The sequence below is a fragment of the Schistocerca cancellata genome, chromosome 9, assembly GCF_023864275.1.
Source record: "Schistocerca cancellata isolate TAMUIC-IGC-003103 chromosome 9, iqSchCanc2.1, whole genome shotgun sequence".
NCBI lineage: Eukaryota > Metazoa > Arthropoda > Insecta > Orthoptera > Acrididae > Schistocerca > Schistocerca cancellata.
Genome location: NC_064634.1, coordinates 56,807,496 through 56,834,021, shown reverse-complemented (window position 1 = coordinate 56,834,021; position 26,526 = coordinate 56,807,496). Strand labels below are relative to the sequence as shown.

The window sequence follows — 26,526 nt, the reverse complement described above, 5'->3', positions numbered from 1 at the left end:
AACGCATTCTTTTATTTTCTTGTTCGATACGGCTCTTGTGCTCAGTATCTCTACCTCATCTAATTCGCGCTTTTTTATCCAATATTGTGCACCTCTCTTCCTTACTGCAAGGTCTAGAGGTAGCGAGCCTAATATCACCAGCAGCGCTTCAGTCTGTGTTGTTCTATACGAGTGTGCCTGTCCTAACGTTGCCATACAGTCCAACATCAGGCCGCTATCACACCCGTGCTCCATAAATGTTGATAGTGCACGATCCGATCAGCCGGCTAAACCGAGAGCCACAAACACTCCCCTTTCAAACTCTGTCAGGTTCTGATAAAATTGTGTCGCACGACAACGCAGCTTATTTGTGTCCTACACAACGATCCCTCAACATGTGACACTGTTCACCGCGCTTATGTAACAGGGATGGGCAAAACTGACCGGTTAAAGCCGAAACGGGTATTTTAGTTCTAAATAACCGGTATTTTTTTGTATTAGTTTGGTTTCGGTTATAACAGAGGTTTTTTCATAGGAGACGAAACCAGTCTACGCAGCAGCTTGCTCCATCTTCTCCACTGGCGATCGTGGCAATCAGTCTCGATTACTGAATAGCAAACAACATTGCGAGACCTTGCACCTAATGGCAGGCAGTTCACAAAGTCAGGTTTGCTGCCGAAGTGGTAACCTAGAGGCAGCCCTGTAACTTCAACTTCTCTGCAGCGTCTTTGGATGATGTTTCCGGACACAGCTTCCTAACCTCTATTTGTTCCACAAGGTACTCTACACAACCCCTCACAACTTCTCGTAACATTTCTGGCATACCCTGTACATGCAGGGTGTTTCAAAGTCTTGGCGACATACGTCTATGGGAGATAGGTCACGTCATGGGCAACAGGTTTTGCCACAGATGAAATGGCCTCTGACGCCTCGTGGCAATCCTAAGTGTCTTATGCCCCACGTGACAGGTGGTAAGCAAAGCTTCCAAAACATATTTCTGCTCTTAAACACTCACTCTTAAGGTCTTCTTGTTCAGAAGCAGTCTATCTATCTACTGGGCTATGTAGTATGCAGATGGAGCACACCTGGTTAGTAGACCTCGCTAACAGTTATTCGAGAAGGCACTGGTTGACGGAGCTCCGTTTATAACACTACCGTCCTGCTGCTACTGCTATACCATAACCTCGAAACTGGAGGCAGTTTGCAAAACAGAATTATTTTGTTAGAGTGATAATGGTATAAAGCAACAGAGCAGTGTTACCCTCTGAGAGGAATTTTGTTAAGTTGACCGTGCTGTACCTAACGGGAATGGCTTATCGGAAATGAAAGTCAGAATTACGTAAATATTCGAACAGTAACAAACAAAATTTTGCCTATCTGCACTGTTCAATGGATAAAGAAAACGGTCGCCAGCCTAACTAGGCAAGATAATGATTAACATTCTCGTTCAAGTAAATAGTTGTTAGTAACTTTAATGGATAAACACAACCTATACTTTGTCACACGCGAGTGCAGTGAACTCTGACACATACGTATGTTTACGGTAAGATTGAAACTAACAGAGTAGTAGAAACAATTTGCAAAATTATAACAGATACCGAAACACACTATTACTTTCAGGGCTTGCACAAAGTGAATGGTCTTTATAAAATTACTATTAATATGCACTTCTAATACACAAGAGAGACAAACACTTAGCAATCATGAATATATAGTTTTCTACTATTGCAGTTTCCCACTTTTACTACAGCGAAACACAATGTTGACAAAATTGCAAGAAACTGACTCACTTTTTAGAATTTACTACAAACAATGTGATCATTTACTTTATAAGCCTCAGTCTTAAGAACTTTTAATTTTGAAGTTGGCAACAGCACTTTAATAAGCAGTTTTAATAGGAATATTTTCAGCAAACAACACTTACTTTAACTCACTCTCTTGCCACATTAACTTTAACTTTCTTTTTACTATGTTGAAGAGGCATTAATGAGCAAAATATTGGGCTCTAATGTTCTTTTAGTAAAGACTCTCGGATATCACTTTAACTCAAACGGAGAGGAACCTGAGAGGTGTTATGATGAGGAGAAAAATCAGGGTAGGTACAAAAATTCAGATATAAATTACCTTATATTTGAGCACACTAACACATCCATTAAGCTGATCCTTCACTGTACATCATTATAGTATTACGTTACAGTGATTGCGCAACGTGGTGGCAACTGCATGTTGGTAGGTGGATTCGCAGACAGAATTGCTGGACTCTGTCATTTCTTGGTGGCGACGACAGATACAAGTTCCAGAATAGTTCCAGCTATTTATCCATCCATCCGAGGCATTGGAAAGCGGCAGGAAAAGACTCTCTCAGAACCAGCACGATATGCAACATTTACATGACAGTGCACAGTTTGGTAGCTCGTCTCCGACTCGTAGCTTGTCCCCGACTGACTATCAGTTCCACCTTTTCTACCTAGGCCAACCACAATTTGCGCGCGCTACACAGTTCCGTTCCCGAGGGGAACCACTACACGTTTTACATACAAATTAACTAAGAACCTTAAGTGAAGGTCAGCAGTTTACATAACAGCAAACAAACACATTAAATAAAACAGAACATTTTCACATATTGACACTTCTACAAAAAATTATTCACACAGAAATTACAATTATATATAGTAAGTTTTTGTTCCTTCCAAATGGGACAAAGATTTTAAATAACAGATACACTACATTGCATAGGATCAAATCATGACATCAAAGTTTTAACAAAGAAAGGAGTATACAGTTTTGTGTTATCGTTCAATCAAACAATATTTACAGAAGCTTAACGATGTAATATTAAATGAAACAAAAGCAAAATAAATCCGTACAGCATAAGAGCTATGGTGTTACACGTTCGAGTGACTAGTGCCTACCGTCGGGTAGATCGTTCGCCAGGTGCAATTCTTTCGATTTGACGCCACTTCGGCACTTGCACGTCGATGGGGATGAAATGATGATGATTAGGAGAACACAGTACCCAGTCCCTGAGCAGAGGTAATTTCTGACCCAGCCAGGAGCCGAAATCGGGCTCTTAGGATTGATATACTGTCGCGCTGACCACTCAGCTACCGGGGGCGGACATTGACGGAGCTGATGCAAGCAGTTATTCGGCTGGGGACTGATTGACGCAACTGCTGGATGTTCTCCTGAGACATGTCATTAGATTCTTTCCAATTGGCACATTAGATTCTTTCCAATTGGCACGTTAGATCGTGAAAATTCCGAGCTAGATGGAGGCCCTGACCATAGCCCTGCAAACTTTCTCAACTATGGAGAGATCCGGGACCTTGCTAGCCAAGGTAGGGTTTGGTGAGCACGAAGACAAGCAGTGCAAGTTCTTGTCGTATCCAGACGTGCATTACCTTGCTGAAATATAAGTCCAGGATGGCATGACACTAAGGGAAACGAAACGGGGCGGAGAATCTCGTCGACATACCACTGTGCTGTGAGGTGCCGCAGATGACAACCAAAGGGATCCTGCTGCAAAAAGATTCCTAGTTGTCGGGCCGTATGGCGGGTGACAGTCTGGTTGGTATCCCACTGCTGTCCGAGACTTTTCTAGACTCGTTTTCGCTGGTTGTCGGGGCTCACTTCGAAGCGGAATTCGTTACTGAAGACAATTCTTTTCCAGTCAGTGAGATTCCTGACCGAGTAGCCTTAGGATGACTATGGTGACAGGTTATGCAATATAGTTTTGGGTGTGTAAGTTGTACGTATGGATGGTTATGAAGCTGAAAGGTGTAGGTAAAACTATATATGACGGTAGTATCTGTTCCCGAAAGAACAGTTACCGTGGATGACCATGCAGCTTTGCTAGAAATGAAATGATAATTAAATGGACACCCTAGCTGCCACGAGTAATGAGTATGATGGGCAATCATCTATTAGGCACACTACGAATGTAGTGGTGTGGACATGTTGGGAATGTGGATCTCACGGGGAGCGTGCAAGGGATAAGTCCCTGCAGACGCACTATCCTCTGTGCCCGCGGTGGCTCAGATGGATAGAGCGTCTGCCATGTAAGCAGGAGATCCCGGGTTCGAGTCCCGGTCGGGGCACAATGAAGTACATCAACGCCTGTTTGCAGCTAGGGTGTCCATTTAATTATCATTTCGTTTGTAGGTAAAACCACACGCGCCACACATTCTCTGTTCCTCTTGTGAAGCACCGGATGGACGGCCAAAGGTCTATTGATAAAATGCGTGCAGTAAAACGCATTCAGCACACGGTACTATCGGTTATGTGGTAAATATGTACACGGAAACGATCGAAAAAACATCATCAGTGTCACATACCTCCATTCCACGGGACGGCACAGGGAAATATGACACTTAACTCAGCGTAATGGCGCATATTGTTCAAATGTTCAAATGTATGTGAAATCTTATGGGATTTAACTGCTAAAGGTATCAGTCCCTAAGCTTACACACTACTTAACCCATGCCCGAGGGAGGACTCGAACCTCCGCCGGGACAAGCCGCACAGTCCATGACTGCAGCTCCTAAGACCGCTCGGCTAATCCCGCGCGGCAATGGCGCATATTCTGTTGATGGAAACAGCAGCGATCTCTGACCCCTTGCCAGACGAAAACTGGAGCTGCACATTCCTTTCACCAACAGGATTCGTACCGATAATATCATCATTTGAGCGCAGTACAAACTTCTTTAGTCGAAGACACAGAAATGGGGACACAGAAATGGGCGAACCTGGCGTTGTCAAGCAACTGAAAGAGTTGAAAACAAAAAAGTCGCAAGATCTGGTCGGAATCCCAGGTCGCGTTTGCAGAGAGTACTCTTCGCCACTGGTTTCTTACTGATTTTGCATTGATCGCGAAATTCTCGGGCAGCGCAAAGAACCAAACGACAGGAGAGACAAAAATCCGCAATGATTCCCGCATACAAGAATGGTACGAGAATGGACTGACAAAATCAAGGACCAATATCCTTCATGACGGTTTGCTAATTTCTTGAGCATATTTTTTGTAATACAACAAATTTCCTTGGCAAAAAGAAGCTTCTGATCATACATCAGCTCCAATTTAGAAAGCATCGTTAGTGCGAAATGCAGCTTGTCATTTTTTCACACAAGATCCTGACAACCTTGGAGAGGGGGGGAGGGAGGGGGGGGGGGACAGGATGATTCCATAGGCTTCGATTTTAGGAAAGCATTTGACACAGTGTCACACCGCAGACTGACAGTGAAGGTCTTAGCACACACAATAGATTCTCAGATATGTGAGTGGCTCGAAGACTTCGCCCTGGGCTGCAGGTTTTCAAAAAAATGGTTCAAATGGCTCTGAGGTCATCAGTCCCCTAGAACTTAGAACTACTTAAACCTAACTAACCTAAGGACATCACACACATCCATGCCGCAGGCAGGATTCGAACCTGCGACCGTAGCGGTCGCGCGGCTCCAGACTGTAGCGACTAGAACCGCTCGGCCACTCCGGCCTTCTTTTTCACCATGAAACGTCCTCTTAGAAAAATTATGAATTACTGTGCTGGTAAACCTCTTACGTTATTTGATTTACAAACAGCTGAGCAAAACTCAACGTACTCAGACAGTTTTCTCTTTACTTATTCTGATCATCACTAAACTGACACACAATATTTTAGCGTAACGCACCCAGTCTGACTTTCAGTAATACCGACAAAAAAATGGCCCTGACTAATAATAACCTTTACCTTTCATGACTCACTTGGCCCTGACTAACAATAACCTTTCCTTTCATGAATCACTTACACCAGAAAAATCTTCGTTATTCGAACTACTGCAATATAGCGAGCGCCAATATTGCCAGCCAGCTAAATAAAAGATTCTAACTACTGAAGGCCCTAACTACTGATAGGCATAGTTAGCAAATGAAAGATTTTGATAGAGAACAAACTATGTATTTACCTTAATAGTGTTCAAAAGTATATATATATATATATCAGTTCATGACATCCAGTCTTACAAATTTTCTTTTTCTGACGGACACACGTCCAGATCGTCCGCTCTCAAAACTCTGCCATCTCTCTCCCCACATCCACCACTGCTGGCGGCTCACCCCCAACCGCACAACGCTACGTGCTGTTCACATCCAACAGCCCAACAGTACACAAGCGAATATTCCAACAACGAGTCCAACCAGCCACAGAATGCAGAAAGCACAGCAAAGTCAGTGATTTTCATACAGAGCACTACGTGGCGTTACCAACATAAAAACCTAAACAGCCTACTTACAACCAGGTCTGGTTAAATGAAGGCTTCTAAGCAATTCACAGGCGGTCTGCTATATATGGCCGCGCGGGATTAGCCGAGCGGTCTCAGGCACTCCAGTCATGGACTGTGCGGCTGGTCCCGGCGGAGGTTCGAGTCCTCCCTCGAGCATGGGTGCGTGTGTTTGTCCTTATGATAATTTAGGTTAAGTAGTGTGTAAGCTTAGGGACTGATGGCCTTAGCAATTAAGTCCCATAAGATTTCACATACATCTGAACATTTTTTGCTATATATGTTGCCGGTAGAGTCGAAGAAACTTATTACGGAAATGTTTCGCGAACTCAAATGGGAATCCCTGGAGGGAAGACGACGTTCTTTTCGCGAACAATATTGAGAAAATGTAGAAAACCGGCATTTGAAACTGATTGCAGAGCAATTCAACTGCCGCCATCGCACAGTTTTCGTAAGGGCCGCGAAGACAAGATAATACACTGCCGGAAAAAATTCACAGCGCCAAGAATGAATTGTGTGACATAAACGAAAGTTGTTAGGCGTGTTTCTACATCCAGAAGGTGATGCGTATTCTTATTTCGCACCAGTCACATAAGAGTGGCGGTAGTAGCGCCATTATGAGATTGCCAATAATGTTTGTTTTAAATACGTGCTGTAACGGTCGTTGAAGCTTTATTTACCTTTGTGTTTGGACGTGGTGTGTTCATGTAACAATGGAAAATTGTACTGAAATGCAGGAGGATCTGCAGCGAATTGACGCATGGTGCAGGGAATGGCAACTGAATCTCAATGTAGACAAGTGTAATGTGCTGCGAATACACAGAAAGATAGATCCTTTATCATTTAGCTACAAAATAGCAGGTCAGCAACTGGAAGCAGTTAATAACATAAATTATCTGGGAGTACGCATTAGGAGTGATTTCAAAAAATGGTTCTGAGCACTATGGGACTTAACATCTATGGTCATCAGTCCCCTAGAACTTAGAACTACTTAAACCTAACTAACCTAAGGACAGCACACAACACCCAGCCATCACGAGGCAGAGAAAATCCCTGACCCCGCCGGGAATCGAACCCGGGCGTGGGAAGCGAGAACGCTACCGCACGACCACGAGATGCGGGCCGAGGAGTGATTTAAAATGGAATGATCATATAATGTTGATCGTCGGTAAAGCAGATGCGAGACTGAGATTCATTGGAAGAATCCTAAGGAAATGCAGTCCGAAAACAAAGGAAGTAGGTTACAGTATACTTGTTCGCCCACTGCTTGAGTGCTGCTCAGCAGTGTGGGATCCGTGCCAGATAGGGTTGATAGAAGATATAGAGAAGATCCAACGGAGAGCAGCGCGCTTCGTTACAGGATCATTTAGTAATCGCGAAAGCGTTACGGAGATGATAGATAAACTCCAGTGGAAGACTCTGCAGGAGAGACGCTCAGTAGCTCGGTACGGGCTTTTGTCAAAGTTTCGAGAATATACCTTCACTGAAGAGTCAAGCAGTATATTGCTCCCTCCTACGTATATCTCGCGAAGAGACCATGAGGATAAAATCAGAGAGATTAGAGCCCACACAGAGGCATACAGACAATACTTCTTTCCACGAACAATACGAGACTGGAATAGAAGGGAGAACCGATAGAGGTACTCAAGGTACCCTCCGCCACAAACCGTCAGGTGGCTTGCGGAGTATGGATGTAGATGTAGATGTAGATGTTATGCCTTTAGGGCGACAAAGACGTCATTAACAGCAGCTCACTGAGCTTGAATGAGGTCGTGTAATAGGGCAAGAGGAGCTGGATGTTCCTTCTGCGATGCTGCAGAAAGACTTGGCAGGAATGTAGCCATTGTACATGACTGCTGTCAGCGGTGGTCACGAGAACGTACGGTCGCAAGAAGACTGGGTTCCGGGTGGCTACTTGGTACTGCCGAGAGGGAAGACCATCGTGTTCGGAGTATGGCTCTGACTCATCGTACTGCAACTGCAGCAGTAATTTGAGCAGCATTTGGCGCCGCAGTGACACAACGAACTGCTACAAATCGGTTACTTCACGGAGAGCTTCGAGTCAGACGCGCTTTAGCGAGGAGTCCACTGACCGCAAACCAAAGCCATTTGCCACTTCCAGTGGTGTCAAGCCAGAACTGGGCAGGGTGAAAGTGCGCCGTGTTTTCTGAAGAAACCGGGCCCTGCCTCGGTGCCATTGATGTCCGTATGTTGGTTATGGGGAAGCCAGTTGAGGGCCTACAACCAACCTGTCTGCATGCTAGACACACTGGACCTTCTAACAATACCACCACTTGCAAAGTAGGTTAGAAATCACATTAATAATGTTGCTCACGCAGGATATGTTCGCTTTATCGGGCAGCAGCAAAGTGATTGACTGTGGATTGTATCGTCAGAATGGAAATAACGAAGTCGCTGTAAAAAAAACGTAATCAATTTTGGCACTTATCTTGAATGGATTCCCACGTAGATTTCGTCGAAGTTGTTATGACTCATCTTGTTGATTCTAGGGTGATTCCATTTTGACTGCTAGAAGGTCCAGATCTGTATTTTAGCAATATTTGAAGACCTAACAAATGCGTTTTTCAGGAAATTCTTAATGATCAAACAATCCCAGATCAGAACAACGGTATGGTAGAAATAATTTTTGACTTGGTGTTCACGACCCACATTTTCATTAAACTTATTGTAAATTCACATGTACTTCTTCTTAATTGTCACATCATCAAGAATAACAGTTTTGTATCAATCTTCATATATTTAATTTGCACTTTAACCAAACACAAGTCTTGACTGTTCTTTTACAAAGCGAAATAACAACTTAACTTCTGCAAAGTGAAACAAAGACTGCTCTGTGCGCATTCGCGCCAAAACGGTTACAAGTAAGTCAAAGATTATGGCAGTCTCACAGAAATGAATACACACAAGAACCATATCACTGTGATATATCGATACATCGCAGTACCTATACATAAATAAAACCAAATGTGAATATTGACACAAATATATGTCTGTTACTTCGCAGAAAAGTAGTACGATATTACTGGTATCGAGAACTTGGGTTGTATTGTGGTAATGGTCACATAAATAAAGAACCATTACAACCTACACGTGAAGTTATGCTCTGGGGTGCAATTTTGTGTGACAGCAGGGCCCTCTCGTGGTTATTCCACGCATCCTGACTGCAAATTTGTACGTCAACCTGGTGACTCGGCTGTTGTACTGCCATTCATGAAAAGCCTTCCAGGGAGTGTTTTCCAGTAGGTTAACGTTCGACCAAATACCGCTGTTGTAACCCAAAATCCACTACATACTGTAGATATGTTGCCTTGGCTTCCTTGATCACCAGATCTGCCTCCAATCGAGCACTTGTGGGACGTCTTTGGACGACATCTCCAGCATCATCCACAAACAGCATTAACCGTTTCTTTGTTGGCCGATTAAGTGCAACAGGCATGGAACTCCACCCCGAAAACTGACAGCCGGGACCTATACAACACAATGCAGGAAAGGGAATGACTAGGAGTGATACAGTGTGTGTGTGTGTGTGTGTGGTGTGTGGTTTGAGCTTTTCGGGCGCTAAACAGCGTGGTCATCAGCGCCCAAACGCATTGAAACAGTAACACGTGCGATGAAGGGACGAAGACGGACAGCGAACAAGGAGAATGACTAAAGGACGCGAACAGAAATCGAAGTGAAACAAGTAGGTAATCGTGACTGGCGGGCCTCTTACCTAAAACCTGGGTGAGCCAGTCACCCAGCAGCACATTAAAATCCTCTCCCTAAAATCCGAGGCAACAAATTGGACAGGACACAAAACGGTAAGACCTTAACCACATTCGTCACGTCGTCTTGCAAAATAGAGGGCAAATCCGGTGGCAAGGAAACCGCCGCCCTCTGGTCAGAGAGTAAAAGACAGTCTGGACGCCACAAGCACTGCAGATTGGGGGGTCCTCCCGCCGGAGTAAAAGACCATGCGTTAAGGGACTGTGCCCGATGCGGAGGCGAGTGAGGAGAACCTCATCCCGCCTGCATGACTGGTAGGACGTACGCCATGGCCGCGTGGTGGCCTTGACCAGACGCAGCTTATTTTCACCGACTGCCAGCCACCCCTCTTCCCATTGAAGCATAACACAAAAACGCAAAGGGGAGGTAACAGCGTGGAGGGGGACGGCACATTCACCAACGTGAGGGAGGGAACATGCATCTTTGGCAGCCACATCCGCCAGTTCGTTTCCCCTAATACCCACGTGCTCCGGCACCCAGCAGAAGGTGGAGTAGGGCATCGTGGATGTTCTGGACGACCTTATCCACTGGGTACAAGTGTTGCATGGTCTGAAGGGCACTCAGGGAGTCAGAACATATGAGAAACTTAAGACTGGGAACACATCTCATCTGCTCCAATGCGCGCAAGATCGCAAACAATTCGGCATCAAAGATGGTAAACGCCGCAGGAAGCCGTAACTTGACGACTCGATCAGAGAAAACAACAGCACAACCAACAGAGTCCCCCTGTTTAGAGCCCTCTGTAAATACTGATACATGGTCGGCATGCTGGTTTAAAACATCGTAAAATAAAGAGGTAAAAACAAACGCAGGAGTGCAGCTCCTCCGGTACTCCGACAAGTCTAAAAGGACGCTGGGCCTCTGGAGCAACCAGGGAGGCAGGCGGGTAAAACCCTGGAGTTGGGGTTCCACATGCTCCACACCAAGGGACTCGAGCAAATGCTTGGCACGAATCCCAAATGGTGTCGTTGCCCTGGATACCCTCCGTCATACACCGAATGGTGGTATGCGGAGTATGTACGTAGACGGCGATGTAAATGTACAGGGCTATTACAAATGATTGAAACGATTTCATACATTCACTGTAGCTCCATTCATTGACATATGGTCACGACACACTACAGATACGTAGAAAAACTCATAAAGTTTTGTTCGGCTGAAGCCGCACTAGAGGTTTCTGCCGTCAGAGCGCTCGAGAGGGCAGTGAGACAAAATGGCGACAGGAGCCGAGAAAGCGTATGTCGTGGGTTGAAATGCACTCAAATCTGTCAGTCATAACAGTGCAACGACACTTCAGGACGAAGTTCAACAAAGATCCACCAACTGCTAACTCCATTCGGCGATGGTATGCGCAGTTTAAAGCTTCTGGATGCCTCTGTAAGGGGAAATCAACGGGTCGGCCTGCAGTGAGCGAAGAAACGGTTGAACGCGTGCGGGCAAGTTTCAAGCGTAGCCCGCGGAAAATTGGCTCATGCCACAACTGGAGACCGACAGCGCCGACTTCATCTTTCAACGGGATGGTGCTCCACCGCACTTCCATCATGATGTTCGGCATTTCTTAAACAGGAGATTGGAAAACCGATGGATCGGTCGTGGTGGAGATCATGATCAGCAATTCATGTCATGGCCTCCACGCTCTCCCGACTTAACCCCATGCGATTTCTTTCTGTGGGGTTATGTGAAAGATTCAGTGTTTAAACCTCCTCTACCAAGAAACGTGCCAGAACTGCGAGCTCGCATCAACGATGCTTTCGAATTCATTGATGGGGACATGCTGCGCCGAGTGTGGGAGGAACTTGATTATCGGCTTCATGTCTGCCGAATCACTAAAGGGGCACATATCGAACATTTGTGAATGCCTAAAAAAACTTTTTGAGTTTTTATATGTGTGTGCAAAGCGTTTTGAAAATATCTCAAATAATAAAGTTATTGTAGAGCTGTGAAATGGCTTCAATCATTTGTAATAACCCTGTAGAATTCGAGGGCCGAGTGCTGACGCACTAGAATTTGACGGTGACTTCGTATGCGGAAGAGCGTGCAGCTTTGCGATTCATCGGCCGAAAGTGATTTCCGGAACGTCCCATGACAAGAATGATTCGGTCGCGAATTGCAGGAAGGTGCGAGAGTCTGTTGACCGACTGGGGAGGTGAGCTTCCCAGCAGCCAGCTAACGAGCTGCGCCGAGTGTCCTCGGAGGCGGGCGACGGTCGGCGGCGTCGGAACAATGCTTCTTGCATTCTTCCGCAGTCCTGCCGCGGCCGGAGGACAGTAATTATCGCCGCCGGAGCGCTCGCATGCTGATGAGGCACGCACCGGCCGTGGCGCGTTCCACGCATACCTTCCCACGCAACGCGGCGGAGGCCGGCTAAACGCGGTGACAGCCCGCCTGCGATGACGTGTCCGTGACGTCTCGCTGCCCGCTCTGGGCGTCCAGCGCGGCGCAGTATTATTCGCAGTGTAGGGGGTGCGTTCAAAACGTAGCGCCAGATTCTGTAATTCCACGTCATGTATGAGTGAAATAAGCGCCGGTTTTTTCGTCGTAGCCGGCCGAGCGGTTCTAGGCGCTACAGTCTGTAACCGCGCGACCGCTACGGTCGCAGGTTCGAATCCTGCCTCCGGCACGGATGTGTGTGATGTCCTTAGGTTAGTTAGGTTTGAGTAGTTCTAAGTTCTAGGGGACCGATGACCTCAGCAGTTACGTCCCATAGTGCTCAGAGCCATTTGAACCATTTTTTCGTCGTAGGGTTGTTAAAGCCGTTCTAAAAGTACCGGGTGATTATAATTAAGCTGCAGCTACTCATAGAGGTCCAGCGTAATTATCATACGGCAGCGAAGCTTGTTAGATGCTCTAATACGTTAATGTGGAACCGCTTTACGCTGGATAAAAATTAGTTCCAGATTTGGTCTCCAGGTGCAAATCTGTGAATGCAAGAAAGACATAAAGAAATGTTTTCATGTTATTGTTGTTGTGGTCTTCAGTCCTGAGACTGGTTTGATGCAGCTCTCCATGCTACTCTATCCTGTACAAGCTTCTTCATCTCCCAGTACCTACTGCAACCTACATCCTTCTGAATCTCCTTACTGTATTCATCTCTTCGTCTCCGTCTACGATTTTTACCCTTCACGCTGCCCTCCAATACTAAATTGGTGATCCCCTGATGCCTCAGAACATGTCCTACCAAGCGATCCCTTCTTCTAGTCAAGTTGTGCCACAAACTCCTCTTCTCCCCAATTCTTTTCAATACCTCCTCATTAGTTATGTGATCTACCCATCTAATCTTCAGCATTCTTCTGTAGCACCACATTTCAAAAACTTCTATTCTCATCTTGTCAAAACTATTTATCGTCCACGTTTCACTACCATACATGGCTACACTCCATACAAATACTTTCAGAAACGACTTCCTGACACTTAAATCTATACTCGATGTTAACAAATTCCTCTTCTTCAAACACTTTCCTTGCCATTGCCAGTCTACATTTTATATCCTCTCTACTTCGGCCATCGTCAGTTATTTTGCTCCCCAAATAGCAAAACTCCTTTACTACTTCAAGTGTCTCATTTCCTAATCTAATTCCCTCAGCATCACCCGACTTAATTCGACTACATCCCATTACCCTCGTTTTTCTTTTGTTGATGTTCATCTTATATCCTCCTTTCAAGACACTGTCCATTCCGTTCAACTGCTCTTCCAAGTCCTTTTCTGTCTCTGACAGAATTACAATGTCATCGGCGAGCCTCAAAGCTTTTATTTCTTCCCCATAGATTTTAATACCTACTCCGAATTTTTCTTTTGTTTCCTTCACTGCTTGCTCAATATAGAGATTGAATAACATCGGGGAGAGGCTACAACCCTGTCTCACTCCCTTTCGCTCCCTTGTATTTTACCCCTGCCACCTTTAGACTTTGAAAGAGAGTACTCCAGTCAACATTGTCAAAAGCTTAATATTTTCATATACAAATGGAAACGATCGTATGGCATTGTTGGCCGGTAGGCTCCATTTGGGGGAGTTCGGCCGCCGTATTGCAAGTCCTTTTTAGGTGACGCCACGTCGGCGACTTGCGAGTCAATGACGACACACGATACCTAGTCCCCTGCCGGGAATCGAACCCGGGCCCCCTGCGTGGTAGGCGGTAACGCTACCGTTACGCTACGGAGGCGGACTTTCATATATAGTGGAACAGGAACAGGATGCGGGCAGAAAAACGCAAACAATTGAGAAAAACACAATGTTGGTTTCATTATTAGCCTCAGCCTACACAATATTTGTTCACTATGAGCACTGGAGACGTCGACGAATACTGCACAACGCCAGATTTGCACCTGGTGGCCAGAATTGGAACTAATTTTTTTCTAGGGTAAATCGGTTTCACATATCTACCAGGTTTCACTGCCATACGGTAATTAAAACCCACACTGGACCTCTGTGAGTATCTGCATTTCAGTTGTAAGCACCCAGTATCTGAACAATCTTGCCCACGACAGATATTTACTGTGTTATCAACAGTCAAAAAAGGTTGAATAAGTTTTGGTAGTATTGGTAATTATTTATCTATACATAGATCTTATATAGAGTCTACCTATTGATCTACATATTAAAAAAATCATTACAGGGTGTTTCAGAAAGAATATACGTATTTCAAAGTATTATTTTGTCCAAACTGGCAGATTGAAACTGTGTGCCGGACCGAGACTCGAACTCGGGACCTTTGCGTTTCGCGGGAAAGTGCTCTACCATCTGAGCTACCCAAGCACGTCTCACGACCCGTCCTCACAGCTTTAATTCTGCCAGTACCTCGTCTCCTACCTTCCAAACTTCACAGAAGCTCTTCTGCAGACCTTGCAGAACTAGCACTCCTGGAAGAAAGGATAATGAGGAGACATGGCTTAGCCACAGCCTGGGGGATGTTTCCGGAATGAGATTTTCATTCTGCAGCGGAGTGTGCGCTGATATGAAACTTCTTGGCAGATTAAAACTGTGTGCCGGACCGAGACTCGAACGCGGGACCTTTGCCTTTTGCGGGCAAGTGCTCTACCATCACAGCAGTACAAGTTACAGCTGTTACGAGCTCTGCGTCCTGATGACAAAGGCAAAAGTGTGGCATTTTATGACGAGATTCCTGATGCTATTGACAATGATGACACTTTCGCACAACGCATCGTGCTCAGTGATGAAGCGACTTTCCATGTTAGTGATCAGTAAAAAAACACAGTGTTCGAATTTGGGGCCTACAGCACCCACATGCAGCCACTGAACATGTACGAGGTTCGCCCAAAGTCAATGTGTTTTGCGCGATATCCCAATCATCTGTTTATGGCCCATTCTTCTTTGATGGAAACACGCTTAACGGTTAGCAGTATCTCACTATGTCACAAAACTGGTTTCTTCCGAGGCTGCACGAAGATAACTTCATTTTTCAACGAGACGGGACACCCCCTCACTGGAGTCGCCAAGTGCGTGAATATCTGAATGAAACTCTACCGAACCGTTGGATTGGACGTCAAGGAGCTGGCAAGTTAGCATGTCTCAGATGGGCTCCACGGTCACCGGATTTGACACCTTCTGACTTGTTCCTGTGGAGTTTCGTTACAGACAGTTTATGTACCACCATTCCCACAGAGTTGAAGAACCGAATCCGTACTGACGTAACATCTGTGACGAAGGACATGCTTGCCCGAGTGTGGGAGGAATTTGAGTATCGATGTGATATTGTTCGTGTCGCTGATGGAGGACGTATTGATCATCTGTAATCTAAACTTGAGAAGTTCGTAAATATGTGTGTAAAGTTTCATATTCATATGTCTTAAAAGTTTAATAAATGTATGCATTCGAAATACGTATATTCTTTTTGAAACACCCTGTTTATCCACTGTCGCCGGCGGTTCTAGGCACTACAGTCTGGAACCGCGCGACCGCTACGGTCGCAGGTTCGAATCCTGCCTCGGGCATGGATGTTAGTGTGATGTCCTTAGGTTAGTTAGGTTTAAGTAGTTCTAAGTTCTAGGGGACTGATGACCTTAGAAGTTAAGTCCCATAGTGCATAATTTTATCCACTGTCTGTTCATAAGCGTGCTGACACCTGCTAGTGTACATTAATATGAGGTGCTTCTACCTTCGCCTTTAAATCGCCTTGAACTCTGCTGGGAACACTTTCAGTGAGGTGTCTGAATGTTTCTGGAGGGGTGGTAGCCCACGTATCCTCGAGAGCCGAAACCAGACAAGGTAGTGATGTTGGGCTCTGGTGTCTAGAGCAAAGTCGACATTCTAACTCGTCTGAAAGGTGTTGTTTTCGGTTCATATCAGGACTCTGACTTGGCCAATCGATTTCAGCAATACTGTTGTCCACAAACCATTCCTTCATAGATGCTGATTTATGACACAATGCATTGTCATGCTGATAAAAACAGTCTCCGAATTGTTCGTCTACTGATCACAATACACAATGCTGTAAGATATGTTCATATCCTTCCAGATTGAGCACTTTGTCAAGTGGAATAAGGCATCACACCCCAAACACGAGAAACATCCCCATACCATAAAACAAAACTTCACTGGAACTGCTCTGCACTTCACTGTTGGTACTACACATGGTGGCAGGTAAAGCTCTCCAGGCAAACCAAAACCCTTCCATCGGATTGCCACACTCCAAATCACTGTCCAGTTGCATCACTATTTACATCACCTAAAGCGTCAATCAGCACTGATTACAGAAATGTGTGGTGTATGAGGAGCTGCTCGACCATTTTAGTGCTTTCTTCTAAACTCCCGACCCACAGTATTGTTCTGACTGGACTGCTGGTGACACTTCGAAACTGACGAGTGATTCTTTTCATTGATTTCATGCTATATTTTACAGCCACCCTTCGCAATGCTTGACGGTCCCAGTCGGTAAGTATAAGATGTCTGCCTGGTCTCGGTATAACTATGCTTAGTCCTTAACATTTCCACATCACAATTACACCACCAACAGTGAACTCGGGGAGCTTTACACGCGTTGAAATGTTCCTGATGAATTTGTTACTCGTATGACAACCAATAACTGGTCCACATTCGAAGTGACTGAGCCATGCTGACCGACGCATGCTGTTGTTGCTGCTTTTCAGCTGGCAACGCAATACTCTCAGCCTTCATTTACACTGGTGAGTCTACCTCACGTGACATCTAGTGGTCAATTCTGGATCACATATAGGTATACTTTCAATCTCATAGTGTATGTATACATGTTTACATGTAAGTATGTACACTGAACAGCCCCAACATTACGGCCGGCCCGTGTGGCCGAGCTTTTCTAAGCGCTTCAGTCTGGAACCGCGCGACCGCTACGGTCGTAGGTTCGAATCCTGCCTGGGGCATGGATGTGTGTGATGTCCTTAGGTTAGTTAGGTTTAAGTAGTTCTAAGTTCTAGGGGACTGATGACCTCAGATGTTAAGTCTCATAGTGCTCAGAGCCATTTGAACCATTTTTTGAGCCAGACATGACTACCACCGCCCCCCGTGGCGATGGACGCCGTCTGGTGCCGTTGCGGGCACGTGACACAGTAACAGAAGTATGCACTGGAGCAGACACGGACGGGGTTATCACCCTAGCACCCTCTCATTCAGTATGACAACGCCAGATCGCACTCGAGCGCCGCGACTATTGCAACACTCCGTCACTGTCATCGACCATCCTCCATACAGTCGGGAATTGGCCCCATCCCATTTCCATTTGTTTCCAAAACTTAAGATACACATTCGATGACTTCACTATCTACATCTACATCTACATGATTACTCTGCAATTCACATTTAAGTGCTTGGCAGAGGGTTCATCGAACCTCAATCATACTATCTCTCTACCATTCCACTCCCGAACAACGCGCGGGAAAAACGAACACCTAAACCTTTCCGTTCGAGCTCTGATTTCTCTTATTTTATTTTGATGATCATTCCTACCTATGTAGGTTGGGCTCAACAAAATATTTTCGCATTCGGAAGAGAAAGTTGGTGACTGAAATTTCGTAAATAGATCTCACCGCGACGAAAAACGTCTCTGCGGTAATGACTTCCATCACAATTCGCGTATCATATCTGCCACACTCTCTCCCCTACTACGTGATAATACAAAACGAGCTGCCCTTTTTTGCACCCTTTCGATGTCCTCCGTCAATCCCACCTGGTAAGGATCCCACACCGCGAAGCAATATTCTAACAGAGGACGAACGAGTGTAGTGTAAGCTGTCTCTTTAGTGGACTTGTTGCATTTTCTAAGTGTCCTGCCAATGAAACGTAACCTTTGGCTCGCCTTCCCCACAATATTACCTATGTGGTCTTTCCAACTGAAGTTGTTCGTAATTTTAACACCCAGGTACATAGTTGAATTGACAGCCTTGAGAATTGTACTATTTATTGAGCAATCGAATTCCAACGGATTCCTTTTGGAATTCATGTGGATGTTATTTATCGTCAACTGCCACCTGCCACACCATACAGCAATCTTTTCTAAATCGCTTTGCAACTGATACTGGTCTTCGGATGACCTTACTAGACGGTAAATTACAGCATCATCTGCGAACAACCTAAGAGAACTGCTCAGATTGTCACCCAGGTCATTTATATAGATCAGGAACAGCAGAGGTCCCAGGACGCTTCCCTGGGGAACACCTGATATCACTTCAGTTTTTCTCGATGATTCGCCGTCTATTACTACGAACTGCGACCTTCCTGACAGGAAATCACGAATCTAGTCGCACAACTGAGACGATACCCCGTAGGCCTGCAGCTTGATTAGAAGTCGCTTGTGAGGAACGGTGTCAAAAGCTTTCCGGAAATCTAGAAATACGGAATCAACTTGAGATCCCCTGTCGATAGCCGCCATTACTTCGTGCGAATAAAGAGCTAGCTGCGTTGCACAAGAACGATGTTTTCTGAAACCATGCTGATTACGTATCAATAGATCGCTCACTTCGAGGTGATTCATGATGTTTGAATACAGTATGTGCTCCAAAACCCTACTGCAAACCGACGTCAATGATATAGGTCTGTAGTTCGATGGATTACTCCTACTACCCTTCTGAAACACTTGTGCGACCTGCGCAATTTTCCAATCTGTAGGTACAGATCTATCGGTGAGCGAGCGGTTGTATATGATTGCTAAGTAGGGAGCTATTGTATCAGCGTAATCTGAAAGGAACCTAATCGGTATACAATCTGGACCTGAAGACTTGAACGTATCAAGCGATTTCAGTTGCTTCGCAACCCCTAAGGTATCTACTTCTAAGAAACTCATGCTAGCAGCTGTTCGTGTTTCAAATTCTGGAATATTCCATTCGTCTTCCCTGGTGAAGGAATTTGGAAAAACTGCGTTCAATAACTCCACTTTAGCGGCACAGTCGTCGGTAACAGTACCATCGGCACTGTGCAGCGAAGGTATTGACTGCGTCTTGCCGCTTGTGTACTTTTCATACGACCAGAATTTCTTCGGATTTTCTACCAAACTTCGAGACAATGTTTGGTTGTGGAACCTATTAAAGGCATCTCGCATTGAAGTCCGGGCCAAATTTCGCGCGTCTGTAAATTTTAGCCAATCTTCGGGATTTCGTGTTCTTCTGAACTTTGCATGCTTTTTCCGTTGCCTCTGCAACAGCGTTCGGACCTGTTTTGTGTACCATGGGGGATCAGTTCCATCTCTTACCAGTTTATGAGGTATGAATATATCAATTGCTGTTGCTACTATATCTTTGAATTTGAGCCACATCTCGTCTACATTTGCATAGTCAGTTCGGAAGGAATGGAGATTGTCTCTTAGGAAGGCTTCTAGTGACACATTATCCGCTTTTTTAAATAAAATTATTTTGCGTTTGTTTCTGGTGGATTTGGAAGAAACGGTATTGAGCCTAGCTACAACGACCTTTTGATCACTAATCACTATGATAATGATGAAGCGGTGCAAGCACAGGTGAGGTTGTGGCTCCGTCAACGAAGTCAAATATTCTGTAGTGACGGTTTCAACAATGTGGTCCTTTGTTGGGAGAAATGTTTTCGTCGCTAGGGTGGCTTTGTAGACAAATAAGAACATAGATATTAAGACTAAGGTGTAAAATATTAATAATGTTTGTTTTATTTAAAAACCCCAATCAGATCATAAAATCATCTCCGAGACGTACCCTCGCTATCAACTGTAATCTATCCCACTCCCACCACAACCGAAAGCTGCATACTATTCTTCCCCTGCCAAATTTCTCCTCACCAACCGCATCCAGTTCATTACTCATTTCAAATAGACACGCCTCATCTCACTCCTAAAGCATCCTCTCCAATACCAAAAACCTGCCCTTTCATCCCACCTTGTACTGTCAGAAGTTCCCACCACCAGCATCTCCATAGAACAGGAAGAACTCACTTCATTAACTTCTTGTTAGGAATTCATCACTGTTTCAACTGAATAAAATTTGTATTTAGTTTACTTTCAGTTCTTTTAAGGAAGGCTTAACAGCGGCAACGTGGTCGCTGCCAGACCGCCCTCTGTTAAGCGAATGTAAATGACGAGTCAAATACATGTATACAGGGTGTTACAAAAAGGTATGGCCAAACTTTCAGGAAACATTCCTCACACACACATAAATAAAAGATGCTATGTGGATATGTGTCCGGAAACGCTTAATTTCCATGTTAGAGCTCATTTTAGTTTCGTCAGTATGTACTGTACTTCCTCGATTCACCGCCAGTTGGCCCAATTGAAGGAAGGTAATGTTGACTTCGGTGCTTGTGTTGACATGCGACTCATTGCTCTACAGTACTAGCATCAAGCACATCAGTAAAAAAATGGTTCAAATGGCTCTGAGCACTATGGGACTTGACATCTATGGTCATCAGTCCCCTAGAACTTAGAACTACTTAAACCTAACTAACCGAAGGACATCACACAACACCCAGTCATCACGAGGCAGATAAAATCCCTGACCCCGCCGGGAATCGAACCCGGGAACCAGGGCGTGGGAAGCGAGAACGCTACCGCACGACCACGAGCGGCGGACAGCACATCGGTACGTAGCATCAACAGGTTAGTGTTCATCACGAACGTGGTTTTGCAGTCAGTGCAATGTTTACAAATGCGGAGTTGGCAGATGCCCATTTGATGTATGGATTAGCACGATGCAATAGCCGTGGCTCGGTACGTTTGTACCGAGACAGATTTCCAGAACGAAGGTGTCCCGACAGGAAGACGTTCGAAGCAATTGATCGGCGTCTTAGGGAGCACGGAACATTTCAGTCTATGACTCGCGACTGGAGAAGACCTAGAACGACGAGGACACCTGCAATGAACGAGGCAATTCTTCATGCAGTTGACGATAACCCTAATGTCAGCGTCAGAGATGTTGCTGCTGTACAAGTTAACGTTGACCACGTCGCTGTATGGAGAGTGCTACGGGAGAACCAGTTGTTTCCGTACCATGTACAGCGTGTGCAGGCACTATCAGCAGCTGATTGGCCTCCACGGGTACACTTCTGCGAATGGTTCATCCAACAATGCGTCAATCCTCATTTCAGTGCAAATGTTCTCTTTACGGATGAGGCTTCATTCCAACGTGATCAAATTGTAAATTTTCACAATCAACATGTGTGGGCTGACGAGAATCCGCACGCAGTTGTGCAGTCACGTCATCAACACAGATTTTCCATGAACGTTTGGGCAGGCATTGTTGGTGATGTCTTGATTGGGCCCCATGTTCTTCCACCTACGCTCAATGGAGCACATTATCATATTTTCATACGGGATACTCTACCTGTGCTGCTAGAACATGTGCCTTTACAAGTACGGCACAACATGTGGTTCATGCATGATGGAGCTCCTGCACATTTCAGTCGAAGTGTTCGTACGCTTCTCAACAACAGATTCGGTGACCGATGGATTGGTAGAGGCGGACCAATTCCATGGCCTCCACGCTCTCCTGACCTCAACCCTCTTGACCTTCATTTATGGGGGCATTTGAAAGCTCTTGTCTACGCAACCCCGGTACCAAATGTAGAGACTCTTTTTGCTCGTGTTGTGGACGGCTGTGATACAATACGCCATTCTCCAGGGCTGCATCAGCGCATCAGGGATTCCATGCGACGGAGGGTGGATGCATGTATCCTCGCTAACGGAGGACATTTTGAACATTTCCTGTAACAAAGTGTTTGACGTCACGATGGTACGTTCTGTTGCTGTGTGTTTCCATTCCATGATTAATGCCATTTGAAGAGAAGTAATAAAATGAGCTCTAACGTGGAAAGTAAGCGTTTCCGGACACATGTCCACATAACATATTTTCTTTCTTTGTGTGTGAGGAATGTTTCCTGAAAGTTTGACCGTACCTTTTTGTAACACCCTGTACACAATGAAGAGCTGAAATGGTATACCTGCCTAATATCTTGCAGGGCCCCCGCGAGAACGCAAAAGTGCCTCAACACGACGTGGCATGGACTCGACTAACGTCTGAAGCAGTGCTGGAGGAATTGACACCATGAACCCTCAGGACTGGCCCATAAATCCGTAAGAGTGCGAGGGGTGGAGATCTCCTCTGAACAGCACGTTGCAAGACATCCCAGATATGCTGAATAATGTCCACATCTGGGGAGTTTGGTGGCCATCGGAAGTGCGTAAGCTCATAAGAGCGTTCCTGGAGTCATTATGTAGTAATTCAGGACATGTGGGGCGTCGCATTGTCCTGTTGGTATTGCCCAAGTCCGTCGGAATTCATAATGGACATGAATGGATGCAGGTGAGCAGACAGGATGCTTACGTATGTGTCACCTGTCAGAGTAGTATCTAGATGTATCATGGGTCCCATATCACTCCAACTGCACATGCCACACACCGTTACAGAGCCTCTACCACTTTGAACAGTCCCCTGCTGACATGCAGGGTTTATGTATTCATGAGGTTGTCTCCATATCCGTACACATCCATCCGCTCGACACAATTTGGAACGAGACTCGTCCCAACAGGAAGCATGTTTCCTGTCATCAACAGTCCAACGTCGGTGCTGACGAGCCCAGGCGAGGCGTAAAGCTTTGTATCGTGCAGTCATCAAGCGTACACGAGTGGGCCTTCAGCTCCGAAAGTCCATATCGATGATGTTTCGTTGAATGGCTTGCACGCTGACACTTGTTGATGCCCCAGCATTGAAATCTGCAGCAATTTGTAGAAGTATTGCACTTCTGTCACGTTTACGATCCTCTTCAGTCGTCGTTGGTCCAGTTCCTGCAGGATCTTTTTCCGGCCGCTGCGGTGTCGGAGATATGATGTTTTACCGGGTTCCTGATATTCACGGAACACTCGTGAAATGGTCGTACGGGAAAATCCCCACTTGAACGCTACCTTGGAGATGCTGTGTCCCAACGCTCGTGCGCTGACTATATCTCCGCGTACAAACTCACTTAAATCTTGATAACCTGCCATTGTAGCAGCAGTAACCAATCTAACAACTGCGCCAGACACTTGTTGTCTTACATAGGCGTTGCCGACCGCAGCGTCGTATTCTGCCTGTTAACAAATCTCTGTATTTAAATACGGATGTCTATACCAGTTTCTTTCGCGCTTCACTGTATTGTAGCCACTAAAATTAGGAATTAAGTAGACACAAAAATTGAGGTCCGTATTCAATAAACCTGGCAGCTGTCTTCAATAAAGCTTTCTCAAAGCTCTTCATGTCACATATTCTGTAAGCTTTCTTACTATGGCCGGCGTGAGTGGCCGAGCGGTTCTAGGCGCTACAGTCTGGAACCGCGCGACCGCTACGGTCGCAGTTCGAATCCTGCCTCGGGAATGGATGTTTGTGATGTCCTTAGGTTAGTTAGATTTAAGTAGTTCTAAGTTCTAGGAGACTGATGACCACAGAAGTTAAGTCCCATAGTGCTCAGAGCCATTTGAACCATTTTTCTTACCATGCACCTATGGTGCGACCTTTTTCGTACACCTTGAGTAGATGATCAGCCTAAACCATATGTACAATGTTATCATCTTTATTCGTAGTTTTGGGACATCTTTCACATAGATCGTCAACAACAGATGTACCGCCACATACAATTTAGAAATGGTGCGTATTTGCATCTCACGACACATGCGCGAGTTTTGATGCAATTAACTCGAAATTAGTGTTTAAATTTTAAATGAAATTTTTGGGCCTAAGTTTTCGAGGAGCATTTATCTGAAAAACGTGATTGTACTCTGAAACATGGGAAATGTCGTAAATTGGCTAATGTTCATAAAAATAAGTAAATAAACGTTCTAACTGCACAGATTTTGCGCTTAGCTGGTATCGTATCGTCTTTTACACTAGTTTGCGAAAGCTGTACACTGTAAACTCATAATATCTCATAAAAATGGCTTAAAATGTGGAGAACAAGAAAGCACGTATTCCACATTCCGCGGCTAATTACCATCCCTGTTATTGCAACGTTTGTCTGGAAACGAAACAAACTTGTCGTTTGGTAATGTTACTGATGAAACGTCATTAATATACACGAGAGAAGTAAGGGCCCTAAGACTGAACCTTGTGGAACACCACATGTAATTAGTACCCTGTCGCATAAAGACAGATAACTTTTGTTCGGTCTCGCACACTGCAATAAATTTCGTCGCTTGTGCTTCCCCCCCTCTACCTACACACACACACACACACACACACACAAACACCTCACTTCGACAGCGCACTGTGCAGGTAGACGTGCGAGCGGCGGTAAGCGTAATGTATTGTCAAGTGGTGAGCGCGGCACTCGTCATGGTGCGGCTGACTGGACATGAGCGGCGACACGGGACACCTCTGGACACAACACAGAGGCGGCGGGTCGCGCAAAAAGCCGGGCAGCGAGCGGCTCGACCGGTCGCCGTCGCCCGCGCTGCCATGCTGCGGACACGCGCGCTCCGCCACCGACACAGCCGCTGCCAGACCCGTCTCCATCACAGGCGGCCAGCAACCCGACAGCTGCTGACGGGACGGCGTCCCGGGCCGAGTGACTCGAGAGCGCGGGCAAAAACTTGCCGAATAAACGTCCCTGGGACTGGGCAACAGAGACGCGGCACTGCAAAGACGGGCACTGTCGCTGTCCCACAAGGATGCGTGTTGGGACCAGTGCCACTTACTGCTGCAACTGTGAGACCTTGCACTGTCTGATTAAAAGTTTCCGGACTCCTATTACTGGACCTCCTTACACATGGGTAACAGAACGATTCCCCGAACATGGACCACAGCTATCATCCACCTACTACACAAAAAGGGAGATAAGACCAACCCAGACAACTACAGAGGAATCTCTCTCCTAGATTGCACATACAAAATTCTATCCAAGATCCTATATGAAAGAATCAAGGAGCAATTAGAACAGGAGTTAGGGGAATATCAGGGAGGTTTCAGACCATGGAGAAGCTGTGCAGAGCTGATAATTAGTTTAAAATTGATTATGGCATACTACAAGAAACGGAACAAATCTCTGGCAATAACATTTGTAGATTTTAAGAAGGCATATGACTGTCTCCATAGACCTTCAGCATCAAAAATTTTAAGAAATCTAGGACTCCACCCAAAACTAATTAAAATAATACAACTCACTCTAACCAACACCAAATCAAAAGTGAAGTTTAGAGGAGAAATTTCGGAACCATTCCTCATAAAAACAGGCTTAAGACAAGGTGACTGCCTATCACCATTACTGTTCAACTGTGCACTGGAATACATAATGAGAGAATGGTACAAGGACAATCCAAAGATGATAAGAATTGGAAGTGCAAAAGATGATATTAGCTTAAACTGCTTGGGATTCGCTGATGATCTTGCTCTCCTAGCCAACACCGTTCAAGATGCCAGGCAACAAGTGAAATCACTACAAAAAATAGCAGGTTAAGTAGGCCTTAGAATATCATTAAAAAACGGAGATTATGCTAACTGATCCACCACTTACAAACAAAATTACAATAGGAGAACAGGAAATCAAAATTGTTGATAAATTTAAATATTTAGGCGAAACAATAACATACAATCTAAATGAGAAGCCATCATGGCAGAATAGAATAAAAAAACTGAATTACGCAAATTACATTACCAAAACGATATACAACAAAAAAGCCTATCTATAGATGCAAAATTAAAATACTATAATGCAGCTGAAACTATCATCAAAACAACTAATACAGCAGAAATTGACAGAATACTAAAAATAGGAAGAAGAATAATTAGGACATGTATAAATAAACAGTATAAAATAAATGGACATTGGTGAATAGCGTCAAATGAAACAGTTTATAAGAAAATAGAACCATTCATGAGCACTATCAGGAAGAAACGCATCTCATTCTTTGGACATCTGATGAGAACTCCAGAAAATACCAAAATTGTGGAATAGCAAGAGCGACATTAAATGGATCACAGAAATTAATGAAGATTTAAAAGAACTCCAAATCACAGTAGATGACCTAAAAAACAAGACAGAGAAAACCAAAATACTGCAAGATGGTGCAGATGGCTCTGAGCACTATGGGACTTAACAT

The 26,526-nt window shown here is 45.1% G+C and overlaps 1 protein-coding gene and 1 non-coding gene across 3 annotated transcripts in view; both read left to right on the top strand.

Moving 5' to 3' along the window:
• Positions 1-26,526, top strand: part of LOC126101609 (endoglucanase E-4-like) — a 448,421-nt gene that overhangs the window by 293,266 nt on the left and 128,629 nt on the right. The gene's annotated exons all lie outside the window — the stretch shown is intronic.
• On the top strand, positions 4,002-4,076 carry Trnat-ugu (transfer RNA threonine (anticodon UGU)). The gene has a single exon. It is a non-coding gene; the product is annotated as a tRNA-Thr (tRNA).